Genomic DNA, 22,150 nt, shown 5'->3' with positions numbered 1-22,150 from the left:
AAGCATCAATATGTCGAAATATGATAGCAAATCAATACCTGATTAAGGCTTTGAGACCAAAATGAAAGCACTATTTGGTTTCGCTCATTCCAAGATAACAAAACAAGGCATTATTAAGGTTTCATTTATTACGATATAGCAGAAAAGTGAGATCTAAATGGTAGCATGATTTGATATCCCGAGTAGACTTTGGTGCCTGAATCGATAGCAAACAGTAACCAAAATGAGCTATCGTTGCCAAATCAAAAAATGGCTTTGAGACCAAGATGAAAGCATTATTTGGTATTGTTTTCTCCGAGATAGCAAAACAAGACATCATTAAAGTTTCATTTATAACAAAAGAGCATAAAAGTGAGATCTCCTATTGCAGTCCCAAAGTAAAAATGTAGAAGGATGCAAAAGCGCTAAGTTTTCGCTTACAACAAATGACACAATTCTGGGTCTCTCAAGTACGTGTTGTCTAATGAAACATTTTATTTTTCTAGTCATTAACTAAGTTACAAAATATGTTCTTGGGATACACAGCTAAATTAAGCAACGAATTCAGTCATTACCAGTATCATGATTTTACATTATTAATTTTTATTTTTGCTTATTCCAAATACAAACTAATAATTAAACAGACAATATATTATTTAAATGTCGTTGAATTAAATGTCATAGAACATCAAATTGGGACCAACAAACAAGAGGTGTGAATAATGTGGAAATGACAGAAATTTTTGGCTGGAAAATGTAAACACATTAAAAATACTAAAAACACTACGCACAAGTTTGGTTTTGTTTTATTTAAAACTAGCTGATCCCGTACGAACTTCGTTTCGCTTAAAATCATTAGTACGTCAAAATGAGTTTAGAAAATGAATTCGAAACATTCTTTCGACAATTTTGGGGAAAAAATTCAACAGTGTTTAAAGTCGCTACTATCACTATTACTTGGGATTCGAATTAAACGGTTGATTGGCTTTTTATTAAAATTTATGTGAGAGTGTCTTCTTCTCGATCGGTTGCAAAATCTAGACATTATGGCAGAAACATGTACTATTTGTTTGTGTGCACGACTCTTTTGCTTGACCTTCACACTTAAATTGGTATCAATTAACTGCCTCCAACAAATTTATTGCACAAAACACTGAACTTTCAATGAAACCCTCTTTTTCTGTCCCATGGCCCGAAATTCGATAATTGAAACCAATTTTACGTTCCTCAAAACTGCCCTTGTGCCATTTTTTCTTTTCAAATTATATGTAAAATAACGTCAGGAACTTGAAAACAGTGATCAGTGAATATAGACGCCCCTTTCGCCGACCCTTGACACGGAACATGCTACCTGGAGTCAATTGCTCATAGTTTATAACCCTCATCTGAACATTTTCATCTCAATCCGATGCATGATCACGACAATATCGCGAAAACAGTGAGCAACTAACATGGACGGCCTTTTTTTGACCACGATTCAAAACTTGACACCTGAAATCAAATATATTTTCTGTTGAACTCCCATGTGCCAATCTTCATTACAATTCTATGCTCAATCAAGAGAATATCGTAAAAACAGTGAACAGATAATAACCTCTTTTGCCGACCCCTGAGTCAAGGTTTGAAACCTGAAAGCGAAAGAGCGTCCCTCAAAACTCCTATGCGGAAATTTTCATCTCAATCCAATGTAGAATAACGTCAAAATCGCAAAAACATTAAAGTTGGGTATGGACGACTCCTTCAGCCGAGTTCTGATCCGCAATTCGAAACTTGAAATCGATTGCTCGTCTTTCAAAACACTCATGTGCAAATTTTCATCACAATCCGGTGTATAATAACACCAATATCGCAAAAACATTAACCAGTGAATATGGACGACCCCTTTGGCCAAACCCTGACCCTAAATTTGATAACTGTAATCGATTGCTCGTCTCTCAAAACACTCATGTGCAAATTTTCATCACAATCCGATGTATAATAACGCCAATATCGCAAAAACATTAATCAGTTGATATGGACGAACCCTTTGGCCAGCCCCTGACCGTAATTTGATAACTGTAATCGATTGTTCGTCTCTCAAAACACTCATGTGCAAATTTTTATCGCAATCCGATGTATAATAACGTCAATATCGCAAAAACATTAATCAGTGAATATGGACGATCCCTGACCTTAAATTTGAAAACTGTAATCGATTGCTCGTCTCTCGAAACACTCATGTGCAAATTTTCATCTCAATCCAATGTAAAATAAAGCCAATATCGCAAAAACATTAATCAGTGGGTATGGACGACCCCTTTTGCCGACCTCAAACCCTAAATTTGATAACTGTAATCGATTGCTCGTCTCTCAAAACACTCATGTGCAAATTTTCATCACAATCCGATTTATAATAACGCCAATATCGCAAAAACATTAATCAGTGAATATGGACGACCCCTTTGGCCAACCCCTGACCCTAAATTTGATAACTGTAATCGATTGTTCGTCTCTCAAAACGCTCATGTGCAAATTTTCATCACAATCCGATGTATAATAACGCCAATATTGCAAAAACATAAATCAGTGGATATGGACGACCCCTTTTGCCGACCCCTATCCCTAAATTTGATAACGGTAGTCGATTGTTCGTCTCTCAAAACACTCATGTGCAAATTTTCATCACAATCCTGTGTATAATAACGTCAATATCGCAAAAACATTAATCAGTTGATATGGACGACCCCTTTGGCCGACCCCTGACCCTAAATTTGATAACTGCAATCGATTGCTCGTCTCTCAAAACGCTCATGTGCAAATTTTCATCACAATCCGACGGAAAATAACGTCAATAACGTGAAAACAATATTTGTCTTGTATGGACGACCCCCTTCAGAAGGGGTCGTCCAAAAATCTAAAAACATTTTTCATCATTCCTGGTCCTAATGAGCATCCATGCCAAATTTCAGATCTCTAGCTCTTAAGACGGCTGAGTCTATAGAGGACAAACAAACAAACAAACAAACAAACATACAGATAATTGCTTTTTATATATATAGACTAGCTGACTTGGTAAACTTCGTAAAAAATTTGTATGAAAAGCGCTTTAAAATTGTTCGAGTTGAAATCCACTTTAATTTGATTTTGTATAGGAGCCCTCCCATAAAAAGTAAGATTCATGGGACTATTTTTCAAACTACCTCTGACCCGAAAAACCCTTGGATACTAAATTTCACTTCATTCCGACCGCCCGTTTATACGTGATGGTGTTTCTAAGAAAACACCTTTATTTTTATATAATCATCATAACATTAAATTTAAGTTTTCTTTGTTAAAATTCCCTTAAATTAGAAGTTCATGTGAAATAGAAAACCTTGTAGTAATTTTTTAAACATAAAGTCATGCAATTTTACAATATGGTAAATTAATGAGCCTATAGTAAACAAAGCGACGAAATATCACGGTTGGAATTTTAGATTTTCTGTCAGTGTCATTCCAATCGAGCAAAACCAAGCAGTCTTAAATGCAGCCCCACAGCAGGGTTGCAAGCTTATTATTTCAAAAGGGATCACACTGCGCCTCTTTGTATATAGTCTCTTTATGGTAAATAAATAAAAAGCTTTGGAATTCGTTTTAGTAGTCCAGCTACACGAATTATTCAAGCTAAGTCAAATTGTAAATATTATTTAATTATTAACTGATCACTGATGCAAAAATTGAACTAACTAAGAAAACTACTTATCGAACAAACGAGTGCCCTTGCTGAATACTTGAGCTAATTGTGTAACCGTGTAACTGAAGCACATATACCGATTCATACATTTCAATAGCTATAAGGTGTTATTGTTAATTTCACATTATTACCCAACGCATCATATGATTGTACGATGTATTCTTTACCAAACAACGAAATAAACGCATTGGACATATATACACTGGTCACTGGTCCAACAATAAAATCATCTTCTATAGAAAGTAAACAAACAAGTGTTGTGATCCGATCTAACAGGCGGCAAGGTGCAGCGATACCTATTTAGGATGTTTAATTTTCCGGAAATTAAGCATCACCGGATGCGAAAAATAAGCTTCCGTCGTATTCCGTAGGTGAGTAGCATGCTTGTATTGAAAATTGATTCGGATTTTCTGTTATTTCTTCGATCACTCCGCTCGCCGTAGGAGGTCCTACTCGGTTAGGTTCAGCTGAGCAGCAACTGTGTGAAAACTTCTTGGGGTAACCGAGGATCCATCTCACCTAGTGATTCAAAAACTGAAGGTTCTGGTTATAAGGTGATTTCTAAAATGACAGAACCTGATAAACATCCAGCACAATTCGTCGTTATCACAGGTACGTAAACTGTCTTAGTCCTAGTCTAAAAATGCCAAAGTATCTAGGCTGTCCGTTGAATTTTTCGAATCTCAATTTTTATTTTGCTGAGCGAATCAATTCTTTTTAAATTTAAATAGTTATACTTATACAACTTTAAAAAAAATGGCAAAAAATGTTAGCTTAATCTAGACTGAACGCAACGTTTGCGCACTTCGTCCACATTCGGCAACTCGAACTGCGATTTCGGTTGCTGTGACTTGTTTAGGTTTACATTTGATGAGATGCAACAAGTCTCAGCAACCGAAATCACAGTTCAAGTTGCTGAGTATGGCCTAGGCTTTATGGTTGATGCAAGAAATCGCTGTGTTCGAAAAATTGGGGGCCGTAACTCATTGTGGCAACCAAAAAAACTGCAACCGGAACCTAATGCGAAGAAAGCTAATTTCGGAAATAGTTTATCTTAAGCTTGCTAGGGATTCTTCTGCCCTATCCGGACAGGGGAAATCTAGTCATTTTTTCTTCTACAAAACCTGGCAAAATCCAGTTTTTCAATAGTTTTCTAATTTCTTCAATTCAACAACCGGGAAGAACCGGTCTTGTCTTATTAAATTAAATCAAGTGAAAGGTGAATAAGAAAAACATGAATTATTAATTTTTATCGCAGCACATCAGAAGCCTTTCATGTTGTTTTCTTTCCAACGCAGATTGGGACAAAGTTCATGGAACATGGTATCCTGCCAGATGCTCTCAGACGAAACCATCAAACCAAGACGAATACCTACATATATCGATGAGGTCCAAACCGGAGTACTTCAAGCAGTGACAGGGAATATGTTACTGACATCTATTTTAGTGGTCACTACATCATCGGGAAGAATATCTTCAAAATAGAATCGAAATTCCAGGTCAACGGATCTTGTACTCGTATCTTGTACTACGTAGATCTTGTACTCGGGTAGTCAAGCATTAAAAATCTTAAGCAGCTATTAGAATTGACAAATTGGCCAGAATGTGTTTTTGTGATATGGATATATTTATATATTTTTTATTACCGTACGGGTTTGCGTTGAAGGTCTCAAATTAACAAAATTCCAATAAAGCATAGCTTTGATGTTTTATGGAGCAATTTGTTTTTTTTTATAAATTATGTGTTTTTTGAATTTATTTTATTTACATAGTATTCCGTCTTAAGACATAACTTGACGAACATAATTCCTAAAATTCACTCGGTCCATGGCAACCGTTCTCCAATTCCTCGGGCACCCCACGTTCGCCAGATCACGCTCCACTTGGTCTAACCACCTCGCTCGTTGCGCCCCCGCTCGTCTTGTTCCTACCGGATTCGTGGCGAACACCTGTTTCGCAGGACAGTCATCCGGCATTCTCGCAACATGTCCCGCCCAGCGTATCCGGCCAGCCTTCACCACCTTCTGGATACTGGGTTCGCCGTAGAGTGTTTTTTGAAATATTTATTATTTTGTTGATTCCAATTTTTTTCGAAATCATCCTAAGCTTTGTCACTTTTAAGCGTTGTTTCAAAAAACGACGTGTCATTTTTGTTATGTGTTATCTTACCAGGACTTTTATGAAATTTTCAAAACATAAGTTAAATTGATAAAAAAAAATACAAAACTGTTAAAAAGTAGCATCGGTAACATAAAAAATAGTTAAAAATATGATCTTATATATTTATAATTGAGGCCCTCAAATAATCAATTTTGAGTTAAGTATACCTAACGATTCTTCATATTCCAATGTACATCTGGTGCAAAACTTAGATTTTCCATAATTTTTTTCAACACTTTTTTTATTGAATTAAAACTGAATTTGAAAAATATATGAAAAATCGAGCACCTTCACAACTTTGAAGCGCGTTTTCTCGAAACTATCATTTAGGCACTTGCACCCAAGCCCCTCAGTTGATAACAGTTCCAAGCCCCTCAGTTGATAACAGTTAATCTGAAGACCGTACTATGGAGAAAGTTCCTAGCAATAGAGTTGCTTTGAGATTGAATAAATTCTGCTGTAAGAATTGGTCACCTAAAACCCCTATGGGTACAAAATAAATTTATTTTGAGTATACAACAATTCGTGTTTTCATGTTAAGGTTAGTTTTTTGTAATTTAAGATTTTATTCCTAATTAATACAAAAACATTATTTTTAATAATGATTAAGCGTGTTTCATCGAAAATAGTTTTTAAGTACTGAAACCTACTTTTAATCTAATGGTCTTAATAACGATGTAGGAATTTTTTCAATATTCGAAAAAAAAAATCAATTAGGTATACAAGTTTTAAAATCGTGTTTATGGATCGTTTTCATTGCATATATTGAGGCGTTTAAAATGTGCGGTTAACGCATATATGTACTATATATTCACTAACAGTTGCAGAAAATAAGTTAATTTTATTAACATCTAATCTCTCTTGTTTGCATAACTTGATGCGGTATTTTACTATTGTGGTTGCGTGTATGAAAACAACTCGAGCAGACGTTATGGTAAAATGATCACAGTTTTGCTATCATGCCTTTTTTGCTAAATTCCGTTCAATTGTTCCCGAAAAATGTTGGTACATTGACAATATTTGGCGTTTTTTTTTTGTTTACGAATAGCACAATTCTATCAAATTTTGGTTTCGCAGGAAGTAATTTGATACCTCGTTTAGCCATCTTTTTCTGAAAGCACATCGATGCCTAATTTTGGTAGTAAATTATACCTTAAAGTGGCATCATTATGCCCTCAAAACTCGTTTTGAAACGTTGGCTAAACAAGGTATCATTAAGGTTTCAGTGAGACCTACACTTGGGATTATCGAGGTATCCGTATATGGAAAGTGAGACCCAAATTTTGGCATTGTACCACCTTTATTCGGGCAAAATGATACCTCAATTTACTTTCAAGGCATGATAGCAAAATTAGGTATAATTTTGCCATAAAAGTCTGCTCGGGTGTAATATATGTATGTAGATATGGTAGTTACCTTCATACATAGTATACTGCGAATGACGATGTTGCTGGTGATTGATGAAGGATGCCTAAGGTATAGAAACAACAGGAAATCGGTGGATTTTTCGCTGTAATAATGGCCGAAGGATTTTGTTCCTAAATCACGTTGTTTTTTTTTAATGATTTGATTCGATATTTTTGAGTTTTATTACTTCAAAATCAACAAAAATTTACATCTAGACTAGAATATTATGATAGAATTGAACAATGTAACAATGAAACTGTAATTCAAATAACTGAAAAGTGTTATGCAACTTTGAAGATCAGTATTGCTAAATTGCTGTTTACAGTTTAAATTAAAACTCGTTGTATCGTATTCTCCACTTTTCATAATTTTCGTGCAAATAAGAAGCATTTCCTTGAAAAAGCCCAAAATATCGTGCACAAATGGTGTAATAATCCCAATATTTCGCTGAGTCAGGTGGCAGAGTTAGAAGAAGTGAGCATTCGAGGAGTTTGAAATTTGATTCGAAGCTGTGGACAAAAAAAGGGTCCGGTGGACAAAACTTTGGACTAGAAAGTCATGCGTGCTTACGGCCGAAGGAAGACTGCCTCAGTTTGGGATGTGGAAAAAAAGAAATTACTTTTTCAGCACTTTCCATCGTAACAAGGTGAGATTGAGCCTCAATCTGTATAAAAAGCAGAAGACACCGAAATCGAGTCAAAAACAAGTTGCTTCTGTCAAACCAAGATCTTGTAAATTATATGATCAACTGCAGTGTGGAAAATCGGTGTACGTTATCATCGATGACACCCTTCATGAGATCATCCCACTGATAAAATCACCCTACAGTATGGTTTATAGGGAAAAAGCTTGGGATCAGTCTTCTAAAACATGCATTATTATTTCGTGTATATTTCTTTTATCAAAAACCCATCATTATTATCAAAATTTTACTACCATTGTTGTATTTGTTAAAAAAAATTTTTTTGACTAACCTCATTAACACTTAAGGGGGGGGTAGGGTCTAACTCTTTCAAAAAATCTATTTTTTATTTTTTATTTTCTTATTGTAAAACATTTCAAGAATGTTGTGTCAAATTTTCAAGTCAATTGAATCAAAACTGTAGAAGTTATAGGCCTTTATCTCCTCCTATCTAATACTGCAAGAAAGCAAGAGCAGAAACTCAAACGCGTTTTTCTCGAAAGCACATTTTTAAAGTCCGTGGACATCGTCATTTGAAAACTACTTATCCGATTCTTTTCAAATTTGGAACATATTTTCTACATATAAAATACCAGACCCCAACGTTTTTCTTTTTTGATTTTTTTACTTTGGGGAGATTTTAGAGGTGAAAAATGGCGGATTTTTAAGTGAAAAATCGTAGTTTTTACTTCAAACAGGCACAAAAATTTCATAAAAATATTTTTAAGTTAAATAAAAACGTTGGGGTCCAGAAAAACATCTATTAAAAATATTTTGCTCTGATTTTTTTACTTCAAATGATTCTGTGCTGAGATACAGTGTCCACCGCAAATCCTGTTTTCTAAAAGGCATCCTCGAAAATGCTCCGTCACCGGCTCATTTTTCAATATTTTTCTACGAAAAAAATACTAAATGTTCTTTTAACAATGCTTTGTATAATGTAAAAAATTTGAATACATTTGTTTGAACGATAGCTCTAGAAATAAATCGTGAAAATGGTGTTTTTTTATACCCGTTAGACCCTACCCCCCCCTTAAGCTAAACCATTTTCTGAAAACTTTTTTATAACAAATGAAAATCTTTAAAGATAAATAATTATTAAAGAATTTCTTGGATTTTAAATCGTTTTACGAAAGCAACTGAAACTTTAGGAAAAAAAAATTAGTTCATTGATTGACGCTAAGGTTTTTCCCTATTTGTGTAGTGAGAACTACATTTAAAATTCCTCACATTTTCATTGATTTTTTAAAAATGTTGTTCAGTAAGAAATTTCTGGATTTGTGGCAAAATATGAATTGAAAATAAGGTTGAGGGTCGGTGAAACGTTTGTTAAATAGTTGTGAAGAGCAAGTCTCCAAGTCTATGAATAAAATGAAATCTTGTTATCATTCCCTAATGAAATAGGCTTTGACAGTCAAAAGCCTGAAAGTGGGAAAAATCCATTTGCCACATAAGAGTTTTATTATACGTTATACAGGTTCTGTTTTTGCCTTCGAATGAAGAATGCATTCAATGTTTTTTGCGAATATCTTGATCAATGCTACTTTAGTTGTATTAAATTAATAAAATTTTACAAACAAATAATAACAATCCGGAGGAAGTCACTCACATCACAAATTGCATAACATTTCGGCATTCAAGTTTTTAATGAATAAGAGAAATATCCCCTTGCCCATGAACTCCTTTTCAACGTTGAATAACAAAATCGCAGCCCAGAGAAGCAGGTGCAAATGAATGCCGAAATCGAGCGAAAAAAATCTAATTAATCAAATATTTATTGGAATTTTTTTTCAGAGTACTTTTTCTCCATCCTTCCACCAAACCAGAATCAGGGCCCTTGTGATTAAAAATAAAATGCGAATACCGGTAAGTGTGGGAGGAAAATTAAAAAAAAGGAAAATTTCATTTCATTTTTTATTTGCTCTCCCCTCCAACCTTTACCGGGAATGCTGCCGGTATCCTTCTTCAGCTGCTGCTAAATTTTGACATTCGCTTTCCAGCTTAAATTTGCAACGGCAAAATTAGATCCAATCGAAATTACAAGCTCAAATCATCGACGGCAATACAAATAAATAAACTCCGGTGGAAACAAAACACAACCCGATTTATATTTCCACCTCTCGAGCAGCGCGGACTCGGCATGAATGATTCATGTTGTTTCAAAACATTTGATTAGTTTTTCAACCATTTCTCTTCTCGCGAGCATACACGGTCGTCTTCTCGGGCAACAATTGGAAAACTCCTGTACCTTGTACGTATTCGCGTTCACGGATGATAATTACAATGATTGCGAAATAAAGCATTTGTTTGAAAAAATAACAAGTGCCCTTCCTCCGAGAGGGTTTTTTTCCTTCTTCACCAACATTTCCCATTCCGTCACGTTCGCTTCTTGTGGAGCTTTCAAATCTAGGTAACATTACAAGTATTATGGCCAGCCACCCGGGAAAAACTAAACCGCCCCCATATCCCACCGCCCTACCCAAAGTGTGTGGGTGTGTGAAAGTGTGTGTCTGTACATAAATGCGATGGAATCCATTATTCAGGGATGAACTTTTGAAGTGTAATTGAACTAACCATCATCGCCGGCAATAACACCGGTTTACCAATACTTTACGTTGCTGTAAGGAGAGTAAAGCCGCGAAAGCCGAGCTGCCAAATTTGGAACAAAATCTTAACACTGGTCGTTTAGTTATTTCTGTTCGTTGTTTTTTATGAACACCAAGGTTGAAAAGGTTGCAAAATTTCATTGCCGGTCGGAGCTAACTATGTGTCGAAAATGTGTCGAAATGTGGACTACTACACCCACAAATTAGACTTACTCCAATAATGAACTTCTTTGGAGGTGGAATTATCGGTATAACATTCTATGTCAGACTGGCATTTAACAAGCTTTCTAATAACTGGCATTGTTTTCCCAGCGCAACCGCATTGCATATGTCTGAAAGAATCTAAATAAAACATATTCCATATCCTATCACAAGACAAAGCAGGATGGAAACATGGAAACAATCAGCCAGCAACGATATTGTCTAATGATACGCCGGCACACTTTGTTTCCAACCGACGGCAAAACTCACCAGCTGAGATGAGCTGTGCATGTGTATGTAAACCGGCGGGTTATAGAAAACAGTTTTAGTTTCCCATTGCCACCTCATTTCCCTCCCATTCTCATCCCTTTCCCATCAAAGACAAAGGCAGGGGTTTGTCAGTATTGTCTTATGATAGGAAAGGGAATTTGAAACGAGAAACTGTTTTTTGCTTTCCTACTTCCTGCTTACATACACACGTACGTACATAGTACACGGACAGCTTGGCCGGAGGTTGTTTGCCCGTGGTTTGAAACAAGTAATTGTATTTTTCTCTGTTGTTTTCCTAATGCCGCTTTACGTACGCACGCACAGCATTGACCGAGTGAATCAATTTATTCATTCATTGTTTCCATCCTGCTTTATCTTGTGATGGGATAGAGAGGAACAAGATTTTTTTTTGTATATTTTGTTATCTCAATTCGAATCATCGCCTTTGGCGCTCACATCTTATGCCGATGGCGTTTAAATATTGAGAACTCATGATTGGAGTAAAGGCTTAATTTTGGATGTAGAAACTACAATCTTAAATAATTTTTTAGAATGTAAAAACCTGACATACAAAATAAATCGATAATTTTCACCGTACTAATGAGAAACTTAGGCTTAAATCACCCTAGGCTTGAAACATTTCATTTTACGACACTATAAGACGTTCACGAATTGAAAATTTCAATTGCAAATCAATCAAGTATTCACATTGGAATTCAAAACTTGACATAAAAAAAATCTCACAATGGTCAACAGAATAAGCAGAAAAAATCTTAATTCTAATATCCTCTTTTTTATAACAAAAAATGTTATTTAAAAAAATCGTTTATGTTATGCTGATATGAAATATTTTTCAAGAAATCAATTACAGTATCAATTTTATTTCATTATTCTTTTTCTTCTAAATGCTCATCATAATATTTAAATAGGTTTTGAAAATTTACACAAAACCAGAAAAATTTACATTTTTTGAGTTGCCATAGGTTTAAAAGGCAATTTCGACTAATTTGGGTACCCTAAATCTAAATATGTAATTTTTCTATCAGCTTTTGTTATTAAAATAACTTTTGAAAATAGGTCGAACTCATTTAAGAAACGTTTGCACTTTTTTATGAAACTTAAAAAATCATTAAATTTCAAAAGAAAAGTTTTAAATCAATTATCAACTTTCTTCAAGACTTCAAATAATTTGAGGAATTACTTGAGGAAGTTTTATATTTCTTTACTTTTCCTCATTTAACGAGTATTTAAAGAAGTTTTAAACCATATTGAACTTAAATATTTTTTAAAGCATAACTCTAATAGTTTTTAAGGTTTCAAAAAATTTGTAAACTGAAATGAAGTTTTTTAACTTTCTGAAGTAGTGTCAAAAACTCTTGTAACGATATTTTCCATATTTTTTAAAAACTGTTGAATTTTACTGTTTAATATCATGCATAATCATCATTATAATATTATTCCTTGATTGAATAAAGTATAATAAACCGAATCAGAAACAGATTTAATAACAAAAACATAGTTTCGACCTCCTGTTCTTTCCAGGACCCAATATTTCAATTGAAAGTTGAAAAATCTTCAGAGCTTGTAAATTTAAAATTCAAAACCTGCGGTTGAAAATTTATAAACTTTTCTTTAAAAAAAAAAGTCATTTTTATTGAATCGATCATTGTTTGTTATTAAATCTTTACAAAGTTCGAAAAAATGATTCGAAGTTGCAACTGTAAAACCTTATTTTTATTCGCAAAGTTTACTAAATGTGTATTTGCTTTCAATATTTACTATAAAACTTAAATTTTTATCAGTTTTTATTGATGATCAAAGAAATCACCCATTTTCCACCATTTCCTTGTCAATATAACTGAACATGAAGTTATTAATTGGAACTTTAAAAATGATCTTTTTAAGCCTTTTATTTTGACAACTGTAAGAATTTTGTTTTATAAAAAAGGTTGTATCTCTGATTTCGATCGCTGCCACTCTTGAAATTATATTTAATATATTTTTCTTAAACATTCACTATTGAATCAATGCTACTAAATTCAAAATGGATTTTTTTACCGATTTCGAAAATTCACATTACAAATCGCGGAACAGCGGAAATTTTCAATTAACCCATCAGTTGAAGATGAAGAAAAGAATTTTATATTACGATGAATAATAAATAAAAATTATTATCATTTTCCTCCTAACAATAAATCATGATTAATTTTTAACCTGATCGGATGGTTATTTAAGAATTCAGTTTTTTTAAATATCTGTATTTCGGAAATATTTGTTTCAAATTTGAAAACTAGACTGCATAGAAATTCATTTGAAGTAAATTTCTAGTTCAAAATAACGAACATTATTTTGGAAAATTTATTAATGACTTACCGATTACCGAAAAAAAAGAATTGATTTGTAACTTTCATTATGATTTGATTTGATTTTTTTTATCAGTAAAATTTATTATTTTTTGGGTTTGTGCGCGGACCTGGGAGGAATTGATAAAAAACCAACAGTATTTGTTAGCAATAATGATTTGTGCTTGATGTTTGTTTGATTGAAATACAAAAAACTCTTAAACATGGAGGAAAAATATTATTCATTTTAAAACAAATTTTGATAATTATTTTAAGAATTGTTCACCCATGAAACTGGACACGGGTTATTTTATACTGTTAAGTAAGTATGAGAGCAAAAATTGTGAAAATTTTGTGAATAGTTTGTCAAACTCTAGTTTAAGGAACGTGAAAAAATGTTGAAAAAGTTGGATTTTAGCTGGCAAAGGTGGAAAATCAATTCTGCACAAATGTTCTGCGAAAAAGTTATTTTCCATTTATTGGGAAGGATGCGAAGTTATCGGTGTTAATTTCTAAGAAATAACAAAAAAAATTGCTCATACTCACCACAATACAGCAAAAAATAAAATAAAAAATTCAAAAAGAATAATAAAATAACAATATGATCTTAAAACAATAATGTAATTTTTTCTCCCATATATGAAAGAACAAATTACAATGTTCAAAAGAACCTTTATAAAAAAATATTGATAGAAAATTTGTGGATTTTGAAGGAACATGAATTTTTTACAGAATTTGCCAAGACTTGGCATTCTAGTTGCTATTTTATTTTTAAAGTTGTTAAAATGAGGAATGTTTTTGATGATCTACAATGCATTTGATTAAAAATATTTAAATATAAGTGTGAGTGAAATACAAAAATTGTACCTACGGCATAGAAGCCAACACCATGGAAAACTCTAGTAAATATAGTCAAAAATGGCGCTTAAGGTCACAGTCAAGGTTGTGCAAAATTTTACAAAATCTATTTCAAAAATACTCACGAACGCTCTGAAGACAATGCGAAAGGCTCTGAATTCTCATAAATTTCTTAAAGTGTAGTTTTTTACGATATTGCAAATTAAGTTTTAGATTTTTTTTTTAAATCTAAACTTTTAGCTTTGCTCAGCTCAGCTTGATTGACTACCCACATCCACCCTCAACCATTTAATCCGAAATACTTCTTCGCTAATTTTGCCGATTTTTTTAAGTACAAAGTTCATATATCGAGTAAGCATTGCTTTATTTTGGATCATGCTTTTATCGCATTCTAGGCATTTCATACTCCATGATCGCAGGCGTGGCTCAGTAGAACATGTTCCACATCGCCAATGGTTGTTACTCCGTGGTTGACCGAGGCCATCAGATTTGATCAGAGGTCAAAAGAATGGTGTCCGGGATTGACAGCACATTCACAATGTCCAAAAATAATGCTCTCTCTTTGAACATCAATAACGACGCTGGCCACGTCCTATTAGTCAATTGATAGAAGGAAATGAGAGAAAAGGGATTCAAAGATTCATGTTTCATGCTTTAGGACCGAGGTCACCTCTGCATCCTAGCAAAAAAATATGATTCGGAATGTGGGTAAAAGGATTTGTTCAGGAGACACTTTTGACTAGCAATAAATAGTTTAAACTTTTCGATTTCTGTAGAATATCACTCATCAAGTAATAAAATAAAACTAATTTTTATCTGAGTTAACACTTTCGACGAAAATTTCGACTTGGTTAAAAGAAACCTCATTATACCTGAATCTTGATGAAGTTAGCGAAAAGGAAAACTGAAACTCTGAACACAGTAATATTGATACAGAAAAAAAATCAACACGAAAGCATTCAAAACTTGCATAAAAATATTCAACACTAGAGGTGACTACAAATAATAACAATGGAATATTCTGGATATTCTAAATGTTAATCTATTTCAATAATCGGTCGATGTAAAAAATAAATCAACTTGATCCAATTTTTTAAAGATAATGAGTTTTTAAAGAAAGTTTATGGGTTTGAATATAGTTTGCAATCGCAATAATTTTTTTTATAATTATAACAATTTCTGGACAGAAAAGGTATTTCTATGAGTAATTGTAAAAAATGTAGATTCCTTATATTCAACATAACCGGAAATAACCTTGAACAAGGAAAAAATCATTGAACTTTCACAAAACCAAATATCATATTAAAATTCACGACGAAAACATTAATTTACGGAAAGACACAGCAAATGTCTTAACTTTTAAACGAGATTATCAAAACTATCACGTATCTACGTCTAAAATAATTTTGGACCCTTTAACAGTTATCTTAAGTCAAATTTACTGCAGTTTTCATTTTCTGTTAGTCAAATAAAAACAGATAAAATAACATTGAAGTAAACAGTAATGGAAAAAATACTTATTTTAATTTAAATCGGAGATTCCATCACAAAATCAACACTGATGTTAAGGAAAATAAGTCCTATGTCTTTGGTTGGTGTAGCCCTTCCTCTTCCTTCACATTAACCGATGAACACTCGGTATTCGACTTCCACTTGTTCATCTGCTTTTCAGTTTAAACATTTTTCTGTTAATTCAATTTTCACTATTTGAAGACTTGAAAATTTTCTTCCTGAAAAAAAAATTCCCCGTCATGTTCGACTATAGTCTACCAAGTCCTTTTTTTCATGGGAGCTTTTCATCAACATGCCCTCTAGCCTAAAATTTCAACACCTATCAAGCTTTCTCCTATTGGCGCACTAATGCCTGTCTATCCACCTTTCTTTCAAATTCTATAAAATAAATTCTCTCTAGTTTTCATTCCGCCGCACATGCCATTAAAATTATAATCATTTTTTTTAAATCTAAACTTTTGCTATAAAAACTTGTGTCAAAATTGCATCCTGTCTTCAATACAGTTGGACTTTGAGAAAACACCTTCAAGGCAATGGTTTCCATAATTTTTTTTAGTATTGCCGGGTACTCTTACGGTGATTTCTAGTAGATTTGATTCGTGTCCTTTGAAATTCCCTTTTGAATTTGTACATTTTTGCCATAAATCAGGATAAAAACCTTCTTAATAATAATTTCTACACTTATGTTTACTTTTGAATACAAACTGCCGCACAACTTTAAATGAGTTGTTTAGACCACCACTTTTGTTTTCGTAATAGTGCGTTGAATAGGAAACAGTCTCCTCTATAATATGGCAAATTTTCAGAGATGCCGAATGTATAAAAAGACACTGTGACATTGATTGTAGTGATCTTTCTTGTAAGTGAAATACCGTGTCGAATCTTATTTTTGTACTTGAGTGGACTAGATTTCATTTTGTAATATTCGTGGTGTTTCCCTTGCGTTTGTTGTAAAAATAACATAATTTAACATATAATATAAATAACATATTTAAGATAAGGTTGATGCGTATTGTTCTTTTCCACTAAAAGAGCACGTTAACCCATTTGAATTCCAAGAAATGTAATTCTTTTGTAAGTATGCTAAACTATGAAAATTACTTACCTTACTATACCTATTTTTTTTCTCGAATTTCTAACGATATTACATACCATTCCAAACAGTTGGGTGCCACAAATATCGTTCGCTAGCAGCACTGGCCACCCACCTCATAATAAATAAGTACAGTAAATCGAACAATTAGAGAGCTTCGATCCGGGTTCACTCGCAGGAAATCGATCGATTGGGTAATTAACTGCATGATGGACCGTATAACTTGAAACAAACACAGAGCGCTGGAAACATCTTTCCCTCCCTTCGCACCACCTCCCCTGAAAATTCCGGCTCCGAAAGTAGGAAAAACGGAAAGCTAAAATAGAACTGCCCAACCAGCCGAACCGTCGTTGGATGGATCCCGAAAAAGCGTAGGGAAATAAAGACACGACTCTGACTCGTACTCTGGCTGAGGGTAATTAAAATCAAACAAACCCAAACCACCGGAAGCACACGATGGTACAGAACGTTTTTGGCATCAGCATCTATTGGAAAAGCCATAACCTGGCACCAACTAACAACTCCCACTTGGAAGAAAGTCACCAAATTACACCTTAGCCCGGTTAATACATCTGTCACCGTAATTGGTTTCACTTGTTGTTTTTTCGTGGCGGAAACGTTAGTTAGAACTGAACTGAAACTGTATTTGGTTTGTGCGTCTCCCTCGGTCGGTGTGTGGGTCTCACTTATAGACAGGGAGACCCCCCCTCCCCCCCAGCTGGGTGACAAATGAGCGAGGATTAAAATATGAAGGGAAAACAGGTCGATTCTGGCGAGAAAATTATCTTTGACACGCGATTCGATCAGTTAACGTTTTGTAGCAGATAACCTTTGACATGGAAAACATACACAAACATGGCTTTCTGCGGGAGCATATTGGAAGAGTGAGGTGGGAGCTGGGTGGGTCGGGGAACATCAACTTGTGATCTGGATTTTCCAATTTCCAAACGTAAGTTGTACGAGAATCGATTTGTCATGCTTAAGTTTTTGAGGTAGGCTCGAACTTCATTTATGTCCTAAAACGGAAAAATTTTAACTTAGTTTTGGACCGAAATTAACAATTCCTAGTTTCGCCACCAAATTTGACTCTTTTGGCTTAATTTTCATCATAATTGATCTTTTCGAAAATCAATAAATCAATCAAATGTAGTACATACCCGATCAGGAGAGAATATCAAAATAATAATTCAAACGTATCTCACCAAGATATTTACATCTGATTCAGTTAAAATTACGTACTCAAACATTTCGATTTTAAGTCTCTCCAATCTGAATTATGTCTTATTCTGATTGACAGACTTGAATGGGGTTGAGCTCATTTTCAATGATAAAGGTTTTTCTCGGATTGTCCTAAAATAAAAATATTATATCTTATTTTGATATACGTACAACTTTTTATGAAACACGGATATCGAAGTCAACGGCCCAAACCGTACATTAATGAGTTTTGCTCAACAGAAAACCAAAAATGGAACATGGTTTTAGCAAATAATGTGGTTTATTGACATCCACTAGAAATTTTCCTCGAAGCACTCATATCTTGATAAGTTATAATTTTGATAGGTTTTGTTCTGCCCAATATCAAACTATGCTATCTGAACGAGATATAATCTTGAAAGGAATATATCGAAAATTGATGGTCGTATAGATTTTTTGATATAATTTGAGATATTTCAACATCCTACGAGTGCCGAATAATAACTCATTTAGATAGGAAAAAATTAGTATCAAAATATCTCATTTTGATATAAATTAGTTTTTCCCTTCTGATGGATAGGTATTAGTCACACACAAAACTTTATCTCTTTGTATTCGATACGAAATGTCTTAAAGGGTGTCCACGATAAAATTGCTACACTATGAAATTGCTCTAACTTTCCGAACGTTGAGTAGAATTTAATGAAAATTTGGGTGGATTCATTTTATAGTGCATTGTTTACATCCTGCAAGTTTTTAAGCTCTGTGATTTAAACTCGCGAAACTGGAGTCGAAAGAACATCTCGTACGTGATAAAATCTTGCGCATTCATCATTAGAACAAGGATCTCTCGCATCGTTCCATCGCTAAAACGTTGGGAATCGCGAATTTCACGGTGTCGCGAGTGATTAAGCGGTTCGAGGAACGATTGACCACCGATCGGAAGCGCAGAAGTTTAGGAAAATATATTCCGTACAACACTAAAAATCACAATCGCGTAGTTGGGGCCTTCAACCTAAACCCGAACGCCTTCGTTCGGCATGTGGCTAAGAAGCTGCACCTAAGCCGAAGTTTGTCCAGAAAACCAAAACAAAGGCTGGGCTTCGAACGTTGAAGGTAAAAAAGGCCCCTAATCGCGACGAGAAGCAGAACAAGTCCGTCAAATCCCATGCCAGGAAGTTGTACCTTAACATGCTGACAAAAGTTGAATGCTGCATCATGGACGACGAAACATATGTGAAGGCCGACTTTAAACAGATCCCCGGCAACCTGTTTTTCACGGCCAAGGATAATTTCAGCGTTCCGGAGCATGTCCGCTCTCAGAAGATGTCCGAATTTGCAAAGAAATTCCTGGTTTGGCAAGCCATCTGCACGTACGGGAAGCGGAGTTCATCTTTCGTGACCCAGGACACGATGAACGGACAGGTGTACTTGAAAGAGTGCCTCCAGAAGCGGCTGCTTCCTCTCCTGAAGGCCCGCAACGTCCCAACAATCTTCTGGCCGGATTTGGCCTCATGCCACAACTCCAAGGACGTGCTGAAGTGGTATGCGGAAAACCCTCCCAACACTCCGGAGCTCCGCCCCATCAAGAAGTACTGGGCGATTATAAAGCAGCATTTTCTTAAACGGCCTAAGGTTGTGAAGACAGTCGAGGAACTGAAGAAAGTATGGGTTAACATGCAAAAAACGGTTAATTCACAGGTTGTGCAGAATCTTATGGACGGGGTTAAGGCTAAGGTGCGGGCATTTGCGTATGGACTGTAAAAAAATACGAATAAAATGGTAAAATGAAGTTAAATAGTTATTTTTCAATCCCTGAAAAGTTTATGGCAATCAGATAAAAAATCGAATTTTGCGAATCAATTTTGTGTGTAGCAATTTCATCGTGGAAACCCTTTACTATAAAATAGCAAAACTAGACCAAAATCAGACAAATATGACAAAATATAACAAATTTACAAAATTGTGGCATGAGTATGACAAAAAATAGACAATGCAATGACAAAACATGTAAAAAAAATGACAAAAATCTGACAAATATTCTAAAAATATGCTATAACAATGACCAAAATATGACATAAATTTAACAAAAAATTAAAAAAAATACAATAACCTTTTGTCAAAAATATGACAAATGTGATTTATATATAAGACAAAATTACAACATAAATGTTACAAATATGACAAAATTATTACAAAAAATTGACGATAAGATGACAAAACATGACAAAATTATGACAAATGTGGCAAATATATGACAACAATTGGACAGATACCATTTGTCATATTTTTAATCATTTTTTCATATTTCTACATAGTTGGATTTTTGTCATTTTATTTTCCAATTTTTATCATAATTTTGTCATCTTTGTCAGATTGTTGTTATTATTTCATAATTTTTTCCCTATTGTCATATTTTTGTCGTGTTTTGTTATTTTATTGTCAATTTTATGCTATAATTTGCCATGATTTGTCATTTCATTGCCAATATTTTATGATAGTTGTGATATATTATTGTTATATTTATCATACTTTTGTCATAATTTTGGCATTATTTACCACATTTGTCATATTTTTGTTAAAATTTTGTCAGATTGTTTTAAAAAATGTCATATTTTTATCATATTTGTCATATTATTGACATAGTTGTGCAAAATTTTTCTGGTTTCCAGCAAAAAAAAATCTGCTGTGTAGATTACATGAAAATTAATTCTGAATTGGACTTGAAGTCAAAACTTTGTCACACTGTTTTTTTTTAATTTATCATAATTTTTATTTGAAATTTATTTTCATTTATTGTTGTTCTCTTAAGGCCAAACTCTTTTTGCATGTTCACAATTGTTTGCTTAGGTTTAGATCATCACTTTTTGATGAGAACAGTAATAAGATAGAAAAATATTAAAATAAAAAGAGCTATAGACGAAGATCAATAGCTTTTAGGAATAGAGTACCGAATTCAAGAAATAATGACTGGACATGAGACGGGAAAATAAAATTTTGAACATTGGAATGCAAAAAAAAAAGATTTGCACTTCCACCAGCTTGGAAATGCCTAGAATCAGTAGGCTGGTGAGACTGATCGTCGAGAATGTTCCTGTTTGACTGGCCATTAGACCGCTGCAAGCTTTGTATAGAAATTTCATATTCTTAAATGTTTACACCTCCCATAAACTTTGTTTTGAATGTTTTTGCTGCTAGAAATGGCAATAAAAATTTTGGAAGCGATCCATCCAGTCCTGAATTAGCACAACGAGTTAAAATTTTGTATGGAAATTTATATGGGAAAACAAAATTTTTCACTTAAAAATCGCCAGAGATGTCCTGAAAGTTCCAAAAAATATAATATCAACTTTACGTATTTCTTTCGATTTTGTTTTTAAAAAACCTGAACACCCCTCATTTTGAAGGTGTGTGCGTGTAGAATGTTGCTCCTATTTTGATTTTGGAATTCACTCTTTAGTTGTCAAAATGCCGTCCAAGGGCAAGGAAGAAAAGCAGCGTATCAAAATGTTGCTCGCGCATCGCGAAAATCCGAGCCACTCGCACGTAATGCTGGCAAAATCGTTAAAGGTTGCCAAATCAACCGTTACAAATGCAATTAAAGTGTTTGGAGAACGTTTGTCGACAGCCAGGAAGTCTGGATCGGGGGGAAATCGAAAACCGGAAGCCGCTGAGACGACAAAGAGAGTTGCCGGTAGTTTCAAGCGAAACCCTAACCTCTCTCTCCGAGATGCCGCAAATAAGCTGGGTGTATCGTCTACAACCGTGCATCGAGCCAAAAAACGAGCCGAAATATCGACTTACAAGAAGGTGACTCCAAATCGCGATGATAAACAAAATACGACGGTAAAAAAGCGATCCTCGGAGGCTGTACACGACGATGCTGACGAAGTTTGACTGTGTGGTAATGGACGATGAAACCTACGTCAAAGCCGACTACAAGCAGCTTTCGGGACAGGAGTTTTATACGGCAAAAGGAAGGGGAAAGGTAGCAGATATTTTCAAGCACATGAAACTGTAAAAGTTCGCGAAGAAATATCTGGTTTGGCAAGCCATCTGTACCTTTGACTTGAAAAGCAGCATTTTCATAGCTTCTGGGACTGTCAACCAAGAAATTTACGTGAAAGAGTG

The 22,150-nt window shown here is 34.3% G+C and overlaps 1 protein-coding gene and 1 long non-coding RNA gene across 3 annotated transcripts in view; one reads left to right on the top strand and one right to left on the bottom strand.

The window, feature by feature from the left end:
- The window catches only part of LOC129756412 (protein bric-a-brac 1), a 469,121-nt gene that overhangs the window by 77,798 nt on the left and 369,173 nt on the right, over positions 1–22,150 (bottom strand). The window lies entirely within an intron of this gene.
- On the top strand, positions 3,937–5,397 carry LOC129756424 (uncharacterized). The gene is made up of 3 exons (XR_008739459.1): positions 3,937–4,062; positions 4,135–4,303; positions 4,990–5,397. It is a non-coding gene; the product is annotated as an uncharacterized LOC129756424 (long non-coding RNA).

The sequence above is a fragment of the Uranotaenia lowii genome, chromosome 3 (genome assembly GCF_029784155.1).
Source record: "Uranotaenia lowii strain MFRU-FL chromosome 3, ASM2978415v1, whole genome shotgun sequence".
NCBI classification, from domain to species: domain Eukaryota; kingdom Metazoa; phylum Arthropoda; class Insecta; order Diptera; family Culicidae; genus Uranotaenia; species Uranotaenia lowii.
Note: the sequence above shows the minus strand (reverse complement) of the source record. Positions and strands in the feature narration are given on the sequence as shown.